The sequence below is a fragment of the Schistocerca cancellata genome, chromosome 4 (assembly GCF_023864275.1).
Source record: "Schistocerca cancellata isolate TAMUIC-IGC-003103 chromosome 4, iqSchCanc2.1, whole genome shotgun sequence".
Taxonomy (NCBI): domain Eukaryota; kingdom Metazoa; phylum Arthropoda; class Insecta; order Orthoptera; family Acrididae; genus Schistocerca; species Schistocerca cancellata.
Window position 1 is genome coordinate 701209789 of NC_064629.1, and position 17048 is coordinate 701226836.

Sequence of the window (17048 nt, forward strand, 5' to 3'; positions counted from 1 at the left end):
GTGGAAAACCATGGCGTGGTCAGATGAGTTCCGATTTCAGTTCTTACGAGCTGATGATAAGAGTTCGAGTGTGGCGTAGACCCCACGAAGTCTTGGACCCAAGTTGTCAACAAGGCACTGTGGAAAATGACAGTGGCTCCATAATGGTGTGGACTGTGTTTACATGGAATGGACTGGGTCCTGTAGTCCAACTAAACCGATCATTGACTGGAAATGGTTCTGTTCGGCAACTTGGAGACCGCTTGCAGCCATTCATGGACTTCATGCTCCCAAAAAACTATGGAATTTTTGTGGATGACAATGCGCCATGTCACCAAGCCACAGTTGTTCGAGATTGGTTTGAAGAACATTCTGGACAGTCTGAGCGATGATTTGACTACCCAGATTGCCCAACATGAATCCCATCGAACATTTATGTGATATGATCGAAAGGTCTGTCCGTGCACATAATCCTACACCGGCAACACATAATCCTACACCGGCAACAATTTCGCAGTTATGGGCGGCTACAGAGGCAGCATGCCTTAGTATTTCTGTAGGGGAGTTCCAACGACTTGTTGAGTCCATGTCACGTCGAGCTGCTGCACTACGCTGGGCAAAAGGAGATCTAACACGATATCAGAAGGCATCTCATGACTTCTGTCGCCTCGTTGTATTTTGCCATATGATTTATATGCGAAACCGCCATATCTACTCCGACATTCAAACAACTACAATTACTTTCAGTGAAATAATGTAATTTTTAAGAGCCATCAATAGCTGATGAAATGAGAATTGCTGTAAGATTGGAACAATATATCTGAAGAAATTACAATTTATTTTCATATCGTGTGTGGCCATTTTCGTAAACTGTCTACTTGTCTTTCTCACAGCTGCTAGTTTAATAATACACTGTTTCAGGATTAAGTCGCAATTTCAGTTACTTTAGAATAATAGTGAGATGAATGTTTTTCAAGTCTGCTATGTTTTTGAAAAGAAGCAGATTTTAATGTGGCAACAAGGGAACCTTCAGGTCCAAAATTACGCCTGGAGTAGAAGGGGTCCTAAACTGATAGATTTGAGATGAGCAATGAGAAATGAATATTTGTTTTTTACTTGCTTAAAGAAGTTGCATCCTATAACAGATACTTCCTCTCACAGCAGTTGATGAAACTGACGACCGCCAGTCTCAACAGCTTGCATTATAAAGTAATCCATTGATAGAAATAAACTTAGAGATCTAAATCATTTGACTCCGTTACTTGAACTCGAAATCGTTTAACTCCATGAACGGTACACGTTGTTTACAGTGAGGGAATATTTACTGCTCCACAGGTATTTTCCACATTACATCCTTCGAAGTGTGCTTTTCACAGTCACGTTTACAACAACCTATTGATGAATCTTCTCCTACACGATCTACAACCATGCCATCAAATTTTACCGTCAACATAAATCTGTGTCTGTGTCCAGTTAGGGCAAAGCGTTTTGCGAAAGTTTTCTCTGTACGTAAGTTCGGCTTTTACAACCTACTGCACAATCTATATCTACATCTACATCGATACTCTGCAAATCACATTTAAGTGCCTGGCAGAGGGTTTATCGAACCACCTTCACAATTATCTATTACTCCAATCTCGTATAGTGTGCGGAAAGAACGAACACCTATACACTATGTGATCAAAAGTATCCGGACACCTGGCTGAAAATTACTTACAAGTTCGTGGCGCCCTCCATCGCTAATGTTGGAATTCAATATGGTGTTGAACAACCCTTAACCTTGATCACAGCTTCCACTCTAGCAGGCGTACGTTCAATCAGATGCTGGAAGGTTTCTTGGGGAATGGCAGCCCATTCTTCACGGAGTGCTGCACTGAGGAGAGGTATCGATGTCGGTTGGCGAGGCCTGACCGGAAGGCAGCGTTCCAAAACATCCCAAAGGTGTTCTGCAGGATTCAGGTCAGAACTCAGTGCAGGCCAGTCCATTACAGGGATGTTATTGTCGTGTAACCACTCCGCCACGGGCCGTGTTGTACGAACAGGTGCTCGATGTGCTGGATCGTGTTGAAAGATGCAATCACCATCTCTGAATTGCTCTTCAACAGTGGGAGGCAAGAAGGTGCTTAAAATATCAGTGTAGGCCTGTGCAGTGATAGTGCTACGTAAAACAACAAGGGACGCAAGCCCCCTCCATGAAAAACATGACCACACGATAACAACACCGCCTCCGAATTGTGCTGTTGGCACTATACACGCTGGCAGATGACTTTCACCGGGCATTCCCCATACCCAAACCCTTCCTCGGATCGCGACATTGTGTACCGTGATTCGACACTCCACACAACGTTTTTCGTGCAATGTTTACGTTCCTTACACCAAGCGAGGCGTCGTTTAGCATTTACCGGCGTGATGTGTGGCTTATGAGCAGTCGCTCGACCATGAAATCCAAGTTTTCTCACCTCCCGCCTAACTGTCATAGTACTTGTCATTGATCCTGATGCGGTTTGGAATTTCTGAATGATGGTCTGGATAGATGTCTGCCTATTACACATTACGACCCTCTTCAATTGTCAGCGGTCTCTGTCAGTCCACTTCACTATCACATAAGAAACAGTAGACCTAGGGATGTTTAGGAGTATGGAAATCTGGCGGACAGACGAATGACACAAGTGACACCCAATCAGTTGACCACGTTCGAAGTCCGTGAGATCCGCGGAGCGTCATATTCTGGTCTTTCACGGTGTCTAATGACTGCTGAGGTCACTAATGTGGATTACCTGGCAGCAGGTGGCAGCACAGTGCACCTAATATGAAAAACGTATGTTTTTGGCGATGTCCGGATACTTTTGATCACATAGTGCATCTTTCCGTAAGATATCTAGTTTCCCTTATTTTATCATGGTGATCGTTTCTCCCTATTTAGGTCGGTGTCAACAAAATATTTTCGCATTCGGAGGAGAAAGTTGGTGTTTGGAATTTCGTGAGAAGATTCCGCTGCAACCGAAAACGCCTCTTTTTAAAATTATGTCCACCCCAAATCCTGTATCATTTCAGTGACACTCTCTCCCCTATTTCACGATAATACAAGGTGCTGCCCTTCTTTGAATTTTTTCGATGTACTCTGTCAATCATATCTGGTAATGAAATGGCTCTGAGCACTATGGGACTTAACATCTATGGTCATCAGTCCCCTAGAACTTAGAACTACTTAAACCTAACTAACCTAAGGACATCACACAACACCCAGTCATCACGAGGCAGAGAAAATCCCTGACCCCGCCGGGAATCGAACTCGGGAACCCGGGCGTGGGAAGCGAGAACGCTACCGCGCGACCACGAGCTGCGGACATCTGGTAATGATCCCACACCGCGCAGCAGTATTCTAAAAGAGGATAAAAGAGGACGGACGTGCGTAGTGTAGGCAGTCTGCTTAGTAGATCTGTTACATTTTCTAAGTGTCCTGTCAATAAAACGCAGCCTTTGGTTAGCCTTCCCCACAACATTTTCTGTGTGTTCCTTCCAATTTAAGTTGGTCGTAATTGTAATTCCTAGGTATTTAGTTGAATTTAAGGCCTTTAGATTTGACTGATTTATCGTGTAACCGAAGTAACACTACATGGGGGAACGCCAGAAATCACTTCGGTTTTACTCGATGACTTTCCCTCAGTTACTGCGAACTGTGACGTCTCTGACAGAAAATCACGAATCTAGTCACATAACTAAGACGATATTCCGTAGGCACGCAATTTCACTACAAGCCGCTTGTGTGCTACAGTGTCAAAAGCCTTACGGAACTCCAGAAATACGGAATCAATCTGAAATCCCTTGTCAATAGCACTCAGCACTTCATGCGAGTAAAGAGCTAGTTGTGTTTCAAAAGAACGATATCTTCTAAATCCATGTTGATTGTGTGTTAATAGACCGTTTTCTTCGTGGTAGTTCATAATGTTGGAACACAATATATCGACGTTAATGATATGGGCCTGTAATTCAGTGGATTACTCTTAATACGTTTCTTGGTAAGTGTGTGTCATTTCGGAAGGTTAGGTTTATGGTGATTATGACTCCTGGCTCCAAAAGAGTTAAAGAGTGACACGTTTCCTAATTGAAGTAGAGCATCACTTGACCGCAAGACGGAGTAAAGAACTTACCGAAAGCTCAAGGTGCACCCATAGCGGTTCTAGGCGCTTCAATCTGGAAACGCAGGACCGCTACGGTCGCAGGTTCGAATCCTGCCTCGGGCATGGATGTGTGTGATGTCCTAGGGGTTAGTTAGGTTTAAGTAGTTCTAAGTTCTAGGGAACTGGTGACCTCAGATCTTAAGTAGCATAGTGCTCATAGCCATTTTTTGCACCCATAGCATAACCGTCCGCCGGATATCTAGTAAATTAGGAAATATGCGTGAAGACTGCTAAATGTGTAATTATTGCTGCTGCTCCGCAATCGACAATCTTCGCTTTATTTTCACCTCTTATCGATTTCGACATTTTCTGTTCCTTGCTGTTCACGAGTCCACAACAAATCAAGTGACATGTATTGCTTCGCACATGTTTTGTTTGTTTCTTGTTATTGTTCGGTTTCTAACAGTTCCATGACGTGTACTATTTTGTTCATTGCTAAACTATCGTTGGACCTTCCTCACATACATTGTGTATGCCGTACGAATACTACTGCTCACTGCTCTTGTAAATTTTCTTAGTTATTATAATATAGCTGTGTCGTTTATTGGTGCCGTTCGTGGAGAGTTCATGTTGTAGAGTTTTATAGATGAAACCACGAACATCATATAATCAAAAATAGTTAGACAGATGTAATTAAAACTTTAGGGTGTGAGACGTCTGTAAAATCACTTCCGTTACATTGTTATATTAAAAATTCAGTAGTATGATTAACTGCTAACTGCAGCATCATCCCTTTAGGCGTCATGAACGTGTCTTTTCATGACCCGTCTGAGGCAATTTGGTTGTAAGAGCCCGTGGACAGCGAGTTACAGTTTGACGAAAAATGTTGCACTGTTATGTTATTACGTTTAATCTTAATTAATGTCGTTTACTTTGTGGTCCCACTTTTCAATAACGCAGTTACGTTTGACACGCACCCGCAGTTGAAGAACTGGTCTTCCGAAATCAAAGGGCTTTAATAAAGGACATTATGGCAGAGTAGAATTTTATTTATTGCTCTTTAGGTACAGTGTGTATACCGCATCCACGCTGTTTTTGGAGAAACTAAATATCGGATCTTGTGTGAACAAGTTAATGATATGTGAGACATTCAGTTGTAGCAAAGGCTTCGTGTCTGAGTTTCTAGTGTATGCCGTGCAGCCGTGACCCTGGCAGAAGAAACAATTGATTATTGTGTATATATGCAGACTGAAGGGACAAATGAAAATTTGTACCAAGGCAAAGATTCCAACCTGGGGCGCCTGGTCTTTAGGCAGGCGCGCTAACCACTACGCCACCCTGACGCAGTGGCTGAGCAGGAGATGCGGGTTCAAATCCCGGCCTTGGTACAAATTATCATTCGTCGCTTTAGTCTGCACATAAACATCATAGATGTTTGAGACTTGAAAAGCTCTCCGAAACCGCTCAGTTTCATTTAGTTAACTATCGCCTTCGAAGGTTCATGACGACAACACCCAGTAGTGGATGGGTAGAAGCTAGTAAGATAGCAAACTTAAGCTAGAAAATTAGACGCTTCCGTAGCGCTGCAGGATGAAGATCCAGTAAATATAGAGATAACCGAGAGCGACATGATCTATCGTCTTGGAAGAAAGGATATGGCCTGTGGCATATAGGGCATATCGATGGTAAGCAGTGAAAACCGCGTAATTCAGTTGTGCTAAATTTTACAGGAGAAGTTAAACAGTTTTTCAAAAGAATATATAAAGTCACACAGATGAAAGTTACTACATGTGTAACTATACAGTAGAAGCCCAGTTACTGACAGATTAGAGAAATCCATGCACTTTCAAAACTCTCTTTGATAATGGAGCTACTGGTTACTGGAATTAAAGGTTTTCAAAGATAGATGAAGTTACGACGTTTTCATTGCCAACCATCGATATGGCTATGTGTCTGCAGCTAAGAGAAGAAAGGATATTCTTTTTAAAAATCTGTTATATGTCTTTAACTACGGAGGTTTGTATGAACAGTTTAAAATACTTACCATATTCAATACTAATCAAGTCTGTGTATACGGTCAGACTACAAAAGAATTTTACTTCTTACGGGAAATGGAGTGTTCAATCTTGATCAGGATACCGTACTCGGGAATTATTCCGGCGTGAAAAAAAAGACCACCAGAAGCAAACTTGATGGCCCTTTGATACACATCTTTTGTGGAGAGAGCCAACGCTAACTGATCGAAGGGTGCTATTTTCTATGGTTCAGGTTAAGTACCGTACGTCTTAGACAACAAACCAGAAAAAAGAGTAAAAATTGTTGTACAAAACTTTCTTATGTATTTTGTTGCAGTAGGCTGACGACATCGCATTTGAACCGCCTTTCAGAGTAATAAGATGGGATACCCACAAAACCCGGAATTATTTTTTAAAAGCTATATATTTTCGAATTGTTTACAAAACAACCGTATCCTGTTCAAAAACTCTCCATTGCAAATAATTTGTCCCACCGGTGCTTTCACTGTTCGAAACATTTTTTGCAGTCATTTTGAGAAATGGCCGACAGTTCCTCTCCTTTTTTGTTGACTTCTTCAATGTTGTCAAATAGGTGTCCTTTCATACCCCTTTTCATGCGGGGAAATACGAAAAAGTCGCACGGAGCCAGGTCAGACGAGTAAGGTGCATGGGGCAGCGGAACCATGTCATTTTTAGCCAAAAGCTGTCTAACAGAGATGGCTGTGTGTGCAGGTGCGTTGTCGTGGTGGAAAGCCAGTCTCCTGCCTGCCACAAATAGGATCTTTTTTGACGAACACAGTTGCGCGATCTTGCAATCTACTTAAAATTTCCAACTAAAAGGTCTGATTGACGGTCTGATCTGGAGGAATACACTCTGAGTGAACTACACCCTTGGTATCAAAAAAGCACAACAGCATTTTGAGATCTTTCATTTAACTCGATGACATTTTTTTCGCCGGGGTGGCGATGATGTCTTCCACTGGCTTGACTGTTGCTTTGTTTCTGGGCCATAGTACCATCACTCTTCACCAATAATAACGGTTGACAGAAAATCTGGATCATTTCAAGCTGTTATTTCAAAGCTCGACATGTTTCAACTGGACGTTCCTTTTGATTGTCAGTCAGAACCCGAGCAACAAACTTGGCAGCAACTCTTTTCTTTCCCAAATCTTCTGTTAAAATTCGCTGAACGGAGCTCCAAGACAACCCACTAATCTCTGACTAATCTCTTGATCAATTGTCTGTCGACGGTCTGTGAGAACAAGCTCGCGAATTTTGTCAATATTTTCGTCGATTCGGGCAGCTGACGGACGTCCAGAACGAGATTTGTCAGCCATCGACATGTCGCCATTTTTAAATCGAGCAAACCACTCTTACTCGAGTTTTTCCCATAGCGTCTTCTTGGTACACCGATTTCAACATTAAAACAGTTTCAGCCGCATTTTTACAGAGTAGAAAACAAAATTTCACAGCTGCACGTTGTTCTCTTAAACTTGCCAACATAAAAAGGAAACAAGAACCAAACAGCGCTAGCAAAAACAATCACTGCGGATGAACAGGACAAAATGGTTCAAATGGCTCTGAGCACTACGGGACTTAACATCTGAGGTCATCAGTCCCCTAGAACTTAGAACAACTTAAACCCAACTAACCTAAGGACATCACACACATCCATGCCCGAGGCAGGATTCGAACCTGCGACCGTAGCGGTCGCGCGGTTCCTGAAGCGCCTAGAACCGCTCGGCCACAGCGGCCGGCTGAACAGGACAAGCCAGGTCGACAACACATGTGGCACTCAAGTGGCAAAGAGTTGAGATATACACGGCTAGCTGCAGAAATGCGTACTACACAAGCTCCGCCCACGGCAATGTTATTACCGTTCTTTTTTTGGATACCCCCTCGTACTTTAGAACTGTGTTATTATTAACGAAATGGTGATAATAATAATAATAGTAATAATGCCGGCCGGAGTGGCCGAGCGGTTCTAGGCGCTTCAGTCTGGAACCGGGCGCTCGAGGTTCAAATCCTGCCTCAGGCATGGATGTGTGTGATGTCCTTAGGTTAGCTAGGTTTAAGTAGTTCTAAGTTCTAGGGGATTGATGACCTCAGATGTTAAGTCCCATAGTGCTCAGAGCCATATGAACCATTTGAACCTATAATAATAATAATAATAATAATAATAATAATAATAATAATAATAATAATAATAATCAAACAAAAATTGCACACTGAGAAATAGAGAATGTAATAACATAAGGAATGAACTAGGGCGGAAAGGAACAGTTAATGACACCATAATCAAACATTGATAGACGTGGCTACAGTACACACAAAGCATGATAGGTAGCAGTCTGCCACGGGTTGAATTGAGATTCTGGTCTAAGGAAAAGAGGCAAAATGGAGAACCATGAAGGAAACGGATTGAAGATGTAATTGACAATGGGCATAATGCACAAAAGAATTAGATTATTAATTATATTTCCTATTGCATCAATTCAGAAATAAGGGCATTCTTCCTATTTAATTTTCCAATGGATGTGTGCTTTGCTGGAAGACGCACTTGCTTGCCTAGAAAGTGCCATGGCTCAGTGTTGAAAGGCTGATATTCCTGTACATCCATACTACATGACCTACGTCTAAATAGTGCAGCAACAGGTTGTTTAGATTTTACAGTTATAGTTGTTGTGTTTTTATGATTTATTTCTCTGATGAATGATCACATTTCACCGATTGTGTTTCTCCTGGGCCTTAGTGTTGCGAAAGTCTCCAAAATCTCTACACCTGAGCGAATTTTGCTTCTGCGCCCAGGAAATGACCTAGTAGATAGTGTCGGAAGTTCCATGCGGCTTTTCGCGGATGATGCTGTAGTATACAGAGAAGTTGCAGCATTAGAAAATTGTAGCGAAATGCAGGAAGATCTGCAGCGGATAGGCACTTGGTGCAGGGAGTGGCAACTGACCCTTAACATAGACAAATGTAATGTATTGCGAATACATAGAAAGAAGGATCCTTTATTGTATGATTATATGATAGCGGAACAAACACTGGTAGCAGTTACTTCTGTAAAATATCTGGGAGTATGCGTGCGGAACGATTTGAAGTGGAATGATCATATAAAATTAATTGTTGGTAAGGCGGGTACCAGGTTGAGATTCATTGGGAGAGTCCTTAGAAAATGTAGTCCATCAACAAAGGAGGTGGCTTACAAAACACTCGTTCGACCTATACTTGAGTATTGCTCATCAGTGTGGGATCCGTACCAGATCGGGTTGACGGAGGAGATAGAGAAGATCCAAAGAAGAGCGGCGCGTTTCGTCACAGGGTTATTTGGTAACCGTGATAGCGTTACGGAGATGTTTAACAAACTCAAGTGGCAGACTCTGCAAGAGAGGCGCTCTGCATCGCGGTGTAGCTTGCTCGCCAGGTTTCGAGAGGGTGCGTTTCTGGATGAGGTATCGAATATATTGCTTCCCCCTACTTACACCTCCCGAGGAGATCACGAATGTAAAATTAGAGAGATTAGAGCGCGCACAGAGGCTTTCAGACAGTCGTTCTTCCCGCGAACCATACGCGACTGGAACAGGAAAGGGAGATAATGACAGTGGCACGTAAAGTGCCCTCCGCCACACACCGTTGGGTGGCTTGCGGAGTATAAATGTAGATGTAGATGTAGATGAAATGTATAAGGATCACACTAAGATAGGGATTCGAAATAAAATCTTTTGACTGGTTTGCTCTTAGAAGTAAATTTCATAGTTATCAAAAACGTGTGTGGAAAAGTGCACCGCATTTGTTCTCTACCGCAACATAAATACAGGTCATGGACGCGCTACTCAAACTCTTTGTCTCAAAGAGGATTACTTGCAATAGTTGCAACAGGACTGTGCGGAAGCGGTACTAAGAGACGTAGGAAGTCTGCCGCATCACATCGACATTTGGGTGTTACGAATAAGTTAGTTTTTCTTCGTCATTTATTTTTTATATCAGTAAGCACAGCTACGGAGTGCGACTGAGCTTATTTCCGTAATGTGCTTGCTTTCTTCTTCTCCCAAACTCGCATTGTGTCAGGGGAGAGTTTTATACTTCGACCACGGCCTATCAGCCCGGAAGTTTTAAGTGAAGACAATACCGGCCGTGAAAGCTTACGTTGACTGTAGAATATTGTTTTGTAAGCCTATTTCCTTGAGATCGTTTCCAATTTCAAGCATCCATTTGTTTTCAGCTTTCACTGAGAGGGCATGGCAGAGAATTCTTTTGGTCAGTCTTTATCGTTACTTCTGACAATGTGGTCATAAAATTTAAGTCTTCCTTTTCCTGAAAGTGCCAGAGATTTTCTCCAAACTGTGAAAGAACTAATTAGACTTCAGTTTCACCCATATTTCCTCAACACAAACCTGACGAAAATTTTTCCTTGCTTGTTAGTATTTTCCTTACTTCTCTTTCTGTGTCTTTAGTTAACGATCTGTCTAAAATTATTTTTTTCTGATGCGTATAACGCTCTAGGTTTAACTGCTGTGACGTAATGTTTTAATTTTGCATTATCAGATGTTGATTTGTTCATTGTATCTATCCCATACAATTTTGTAAGCCTTTTGTAATTTAACGATTCTCTTTATACCCAAGTCGAATGCCCTCCCCAACACATAATCTTCATCAGTAATCTGAACATTATGAATTGATTCTCTTTTTATTTGCATCGCGATTTAATTAAGAGGTTTGGATGAGTTCTCCTTGCCAGCCGTGGTGGCCGAACGGTTCTAGGCGCTTCTGTCGGGAACCGCGCGACTGCTACGGTCGCAGGTTCGAATCCTGCCTCGGGCAGGGATGTGTGTACTGTCCTTAGGTTAGTTAGGTTTAAGTAGTTCTAAGTCCTAGGGGACTGATGACCTCAGAAGTTAAGTCCCATAGTGCTCAGAGCCATTTGAACCATTTTGACTTCTCCTTGGCATTTAAATTTTGCCAAACTGTGTAAACATGGGTTGTCCATCTAAATTCGAGCAGAACCTTCCACATAGTAGATTAATTCATAAGAAATTTTTAGTTCACTTTTAGATGCTATTTCATTGATTTTTTCAAAGGAATGAATCCCCTCTTTATCATTATTATTATTATTATTATTATTATTATTATTATTATTATTATTATTATTATCATCATCATCATCTTCATCATCAGGGCCGGCCGGAGTGGCCGAGCGGTTCTAGGCACTACAGTCTGGAACCGCGCCATCGCTACGATCGCAGGTTCGAGTCCTGCCTCGGGCATGGATGTGTGTGATGTCCTTAGGTCAGTTAGGTTTAAGTAGTTCTAAGTTCTAGGGGACTGATGACCTCAGATGTTAAGTCCCATAGTGCTCAGAGCCATTTGAGCCATCATCAGGGGGAACAGCCATAGTTCGTTTAAGCGACAGCTAATTACGCCAATGGGCAATATCATTAGGGACTGTGGTAGAAGTGTCAGCTGGTCTGCATGAATGTCTACCACAAGATATTGTTGCAATCTCTACAGTTTAATTACATTTCATGTTCGCAGCACTATGAAGGACTCCGCATGCTCGGTTCACACTGAAACTTCAGTAAGGGGTTACATAGCGACTCTCGGTGAATGCTCATAACGTTGCCGTCTGTGCAGTTGACGGGCGCTAATGAGATCTGAAGTCCGTGATTTGAGATGAACGCCGATTGGCAGTCAGTACGCTAACTGCAGCGCGATGGTGGCAGTTACCTGTTTGTGAGCTGCAACGGAAATTGGATGTTCGATCGCGAGGAAGGCGGAAGCAGTCTGGTCCCTAGGCGCGTCGGCTGAGTCGGCGCCAGATCCGTCAGCCCATTTCCCCCTGTACCTTCTCTAGCATTTGCTAGATATCGGAACGGGGTGTAAGCAGTGTGCTATTAAATGAGATGATACTTACAAGTGATCGTAAAGAAAAGACGTCATCAGCACTAATTCCCACGTAAACCGTGGTAAAGAGCTTGCGGTGTCGGTTTATACTTACTGCTGTTCCCAGAACGTGCTGTGTCCAGCATGTACGAAATGTATACCAAAATATAACGTTTTCATTGAGCTGCGTCAGAGCTCTGGACGATATCTAATGCAAAAGTGCGTATGGGAACCTCTCCTGATGATTTAAGGAGAAAACTGTTCGTTCAGAGCCGGCCACAGTGGCCGAGCGGTTCTAGGCACTACAGTCTGGAACCGCGCGACCGCTACGGTCGCAGGTTCGAATCCTGCCTCGGGCATGGATGTGTGTGATGCCCCTAGGTTAGTTAGGTTTAAGTAGTTCTAAGTTCTAGGGGACTGATGACCTCAGCAGTTAAGTCCCATAGTGCTCAGAGCCATTTGAACCATTTTTGTTCGTTCAGAAATGGCTAAGGAAAACCGAGTAAAAATAGCCAGAGTTTAACGAACAAAAATTTTGCATCGGAGCATTCAGTGCTTGGACAGTATTCGGAATTTCGCGCGAGCGTACTTGTATCTGCCTAAACACGGCCACTCTTCACTATACAACTTCGCTCTGTTTTAGAGAATAATTTGGGTCGTAAGGGTACATTTACCTAGGCCGTAAGAATTGCCTATTGCCAAAAATATATCCCGGCAGTGTTGGCCGGCAACGTTGTGGCCACACGAATTGCAGCCTCATTTACTACAACATTACTGGCTAGTATTGCCCAGCGGTGTATGCCGGCCAAAAGTGTTTACAAGGGCCACATTATTGCCGAAAAATGTACGAACGCGAACTAGTGGAAATCAGTGTGGCTCTACTGATTTTCCATCGCAAAAGGAGTCAATTTAGAAAGAACAAGAGTTATCGGGCTCTCTGTGGGTGCGTTCTTTTTTTTTTTTTTTTTTTTTTTTAAGTAAACAGAATGCTTCAGAAAATTTAACTAGTGAGCTGGTGCTGGATATATACCTATTTCAGAATTGTACCAATGTCGAAACAAAATTTCTGCTATCTCGTACAAGCACTTTGTCAGAGAACTGCTGAAACCGATACAAATGTGAGAGAGTGTATACCAGATATAACCCAATTGGCCATCACCCTTTGGTTTTTAGCTACTGGCGAATCGTACGGAAGTTCAATTTATCGACTTAGAGTTCACTATTACCAGTATGCCGCTTGGTACCAGAAGTACGCAGTGCTTTGGTAGTAGGACTGAAAGATTTCATTAAGAGAACTTTGAAATAAGAATACAATTTTTCTTTTATTTTTTTCGCTACCACGCAGCACTGTTTACACTGTCAACTGCTGCTTCAGGTACATCTAGAGACAGAATGGTTGATCAAATTCAAATGTTCAAATGTATGTGAAATCTTATGGGACTTAACTGCTAAGGTCATCAGTCCCTAAGCTTACACACTACTTAAACTAAATTATCCTAAGGACAAACACACACACCCATGTCCGAGGGAGGACTCGAACTTCCGCCGGGACCAGCCGCACAGCCCATGACTGCAGCGCCCTGGACCGCACGGCTAATCCCGAGCGGCACAGAATGGAACTCATGACATTAAATGCAAATCATATGGACGGAAAACCACCTACGATTTTTCTCTTTCGATGCAACTTTATTGCTTCGCGTTTGGCATAGGTTCAAAGACTTGGGGGTTCAAAGACAGTGGGATTTTTTTTTTCTGCGCTTCATCCGTCGTGATTCTGACCTAATCACAACAGCTTGCAAACATGTTTTTCAGTTTGTGATCTTTATATAGGCTACATCAATTTTGACGTCCCACATCTCTCATCGTAGATGAATCACATTTACAAAATCCATATTTCTCTCGTTTCTCACTTCTGCATTGCTGTACGAACTAACAAGTACAATACAAGTGGCTATTATACTCGCGCGCGTAAGCATAGGAACAAAAAGGAAACGATACCTTTTCGCTCACAAAGAGACGTAATATAATTTTTGTAATTTTTCGTAATTGGGGCACCTGAAGTTCGGAACTCACATACCAATTCCTAAAGCAGTTCGATGCAACTAAAAATTCTTGAGAAAATAGATTTTGAATTTTTCCGAACGTCTTTAATTCAGTAATTCACGGCCAATTTCGTCGGCTTGTCACATGGCTCTGTAGTAGAAAGCTCGCCTACAACGTGATTGGCACAGGTGCGATTCCCAGCTGATGCAAGTTTTTATCAGTAGAACGGTTTCTACGAGCATTACTGTGAAGCTTATAATAGACGAAGATGGAAAAAAAGGAAATTGGTATCGCTCGATACTGGTAAGCGCTGGTTCGAGTCTCGTTCCCGTCATCTTTTTTTGTATTTTCCGTTCAGCTTTATATATAAACTTCATTAAATGTATGGTAACTAATACACATCTGTCATTTTTTAAATGAAAAATGCACGTCTCTTACTTCTAAATACATATCGCGCACAAAATACAAATTATGAATTACGAATATTTTATAAAAGATAGGTAACAAAGATAGTTTAAATAAAAACAATACACATTATTTTTTGTCGCTTCAGTCTGGAACCGCGCGACCGCTACGGTCGCAGGTTCGAATCCTGCCTCGGGCATGGATGCGTGTGATGTCCTTAGGTTAGTTAGGTTTAAGTAGTTCTAAGTTCCAGGGGACTGTTGACCTCGGATGTTAAGTCCCATTGTGCTCAGAGCCATTTGAGCCATTTTTTAAACTTACACCAGGGGGGAATCGAACTCAGGTCGCCCACAATGCAAGCGCGAATTCTACCGTAGAACCTTATGAGCCCGTCCGCTAGGTAGACTGTGGATTACGGAATTAAATCCGCTCGGGAAAAATTCAACACCGATTTTCTCGAGAATTTTTGAAAGTTGCATTGAACTGCTTTGGCGGATTGATATTTGAGTTTCGAACTTACGTACCATAAATATAATAAATTTAAAAAATCCGATTGCTGTGCGACCCCTTGTTAGATGTATGATTGCAGCACTTTCGGTGTGAGAAGTAGGAAACAAAGTTGAGAGCGAGAGGGGAGCATATACAGACAAGGGTAGAGAAGGATGTTGCCCTGCAGTACGAAATATCCTCCGCCCTTGGACAACACAGGCAACTCCTCGGCATATACCTTTAACAGCCTGCAATAGCATTAGTATTACCCAGCCATATCTCAGAACTGAGGTCAATTACAGCTACGTTTCAGGAATGTTGACGCCAACGCTATTGCCGCCAAATGTTGCCGTAAAATATGGCCCATGTAAGCGCCCCGTTATAACCCTTTTCTGTCTTAATATTTCTTCATCAGTACGAAATGTGATTAATTCGCTTGGCTAAGTAAGCTAGTGGAAGCTGAGACGCGGATACTTCTTCGCACCTCCATGAATCACTTGCTAAGAGCATTTCCCGCGAAAGGCAAATGTCTGGGCCTGATTCCTGATCCGGCATATAACTTCTGTTTGTTAGAAGGTTTCAGAAAACTTGTAGTTACAAATGTATTGTTTAGTTGAGTTGAGTACTGAACCTTGAAACTAGTAGCATTGAGACAGAATACTGACTGCTATTCATTACGTTGTACTTTTTCGGTAGTGAGACAAGAAATGTGATGTGGAAGTGTCTCGACATCGCTAATGTGTAGATTTACTCTTTTCCCTCGTAAAGCAGTTTCTCGCCTCGCCGTATCGATCTCGCTCAAAGACCTGTTATTATCTGTTCGCCAAGTACTGTCAGGGGGTACATACAATTTCCTGCTGGCAATGGTGCAAGGGGCTTTCTGAATACGTTATGTATATAATTTTCAGCGATAAAGTTTTAGATATATGATGGGTGGTATGTCGTTTACCTGTGTCTATTAGATATGCATGGCAAATGTTTTTAGCTGCTTTGTTTCTTCTGTCTTTTAATTTACAGGCAGAATCTACGGGTCGATGAAGAAAAGCGTTGTTTTACTATCTTATCTTGCGCCGCGTCGTGGAGAAAGTGCACAAAACGTTTGCGGAAAGAAATACGCCCTCCTCAATGCTTGCAGCTTGTTGCTGTTTAAATTTGCCGTTACTGAAAGGATCAACGTGAACACATTATATCGTGTCGCTCTATAAAAAGGCGCTGATAAGGATTATTTGTCTGCATTCAACGGTTCGTATTTGTTTTTCGTATGTCCCAGAAATGAAAGCCACTGTAAAAAAAATTGCGAATCAGAACCACTGCACCTGACAATGGAGAACTGTAGGTTCCTAAGTGAAAACAATCCGCTGGTTAAATCTGTTCAAAGTGTTATCCGGCAAAAATGTTGTAATATCCAGCCAGATTTTGACAAAAACCCAGATGCAATTATTGGCAACCAGATCGTAGTATAGAAAAATGCAACTTTGTGCACTTTACTAAACGTACAACTGTAGCATTCTCCAACTACACGATTAATGAGGCATATGTAGAACCAGCCGTCATACAATACCGGAGTGTAACAATTCATGGGGACGTTAAAAGTAACAACTACGCAGGATCAGTTACAGGTGAAACAAGTTCGGTTTCTTAACAGGGTATTGGAAAAATGCTTAAAAATGACATGTACGGACTATATTGGAACATTGCTGAAGTGCCTGTAATCCGTGTTATGCACAGCAGGAAGCACCGGACTTACAGCCCAGTCGACGAAGAGCTTCTAGCGAAAACGTTACCCGGTACAAAATTAAACTAAATTAAATTTCCTACAAAATTTGTCCTACTCATCTTTTTCTCCCGGACTAATTGTTCTGCGTTGCCGGCGATGAAAGAATCGCAGATTGTTAAAAACAGTGTTTTAATGGTATAAAAATGATGTTTATTGTTAAATAAAGTGGGATAAGAACAAATATTAAATTAGTGTACTACAAACGTATTAATGGATAAATTGTGTTCTGGGAGGGTAACGGAGCAGAAGGGGGCGCGGGGTGGAGGGAAAATGTAGCTCCATCAATTGTGGTCATGCACTTCCTTCCTTCATAGCTCTGCAGACTCAAGAGCGAGAAAA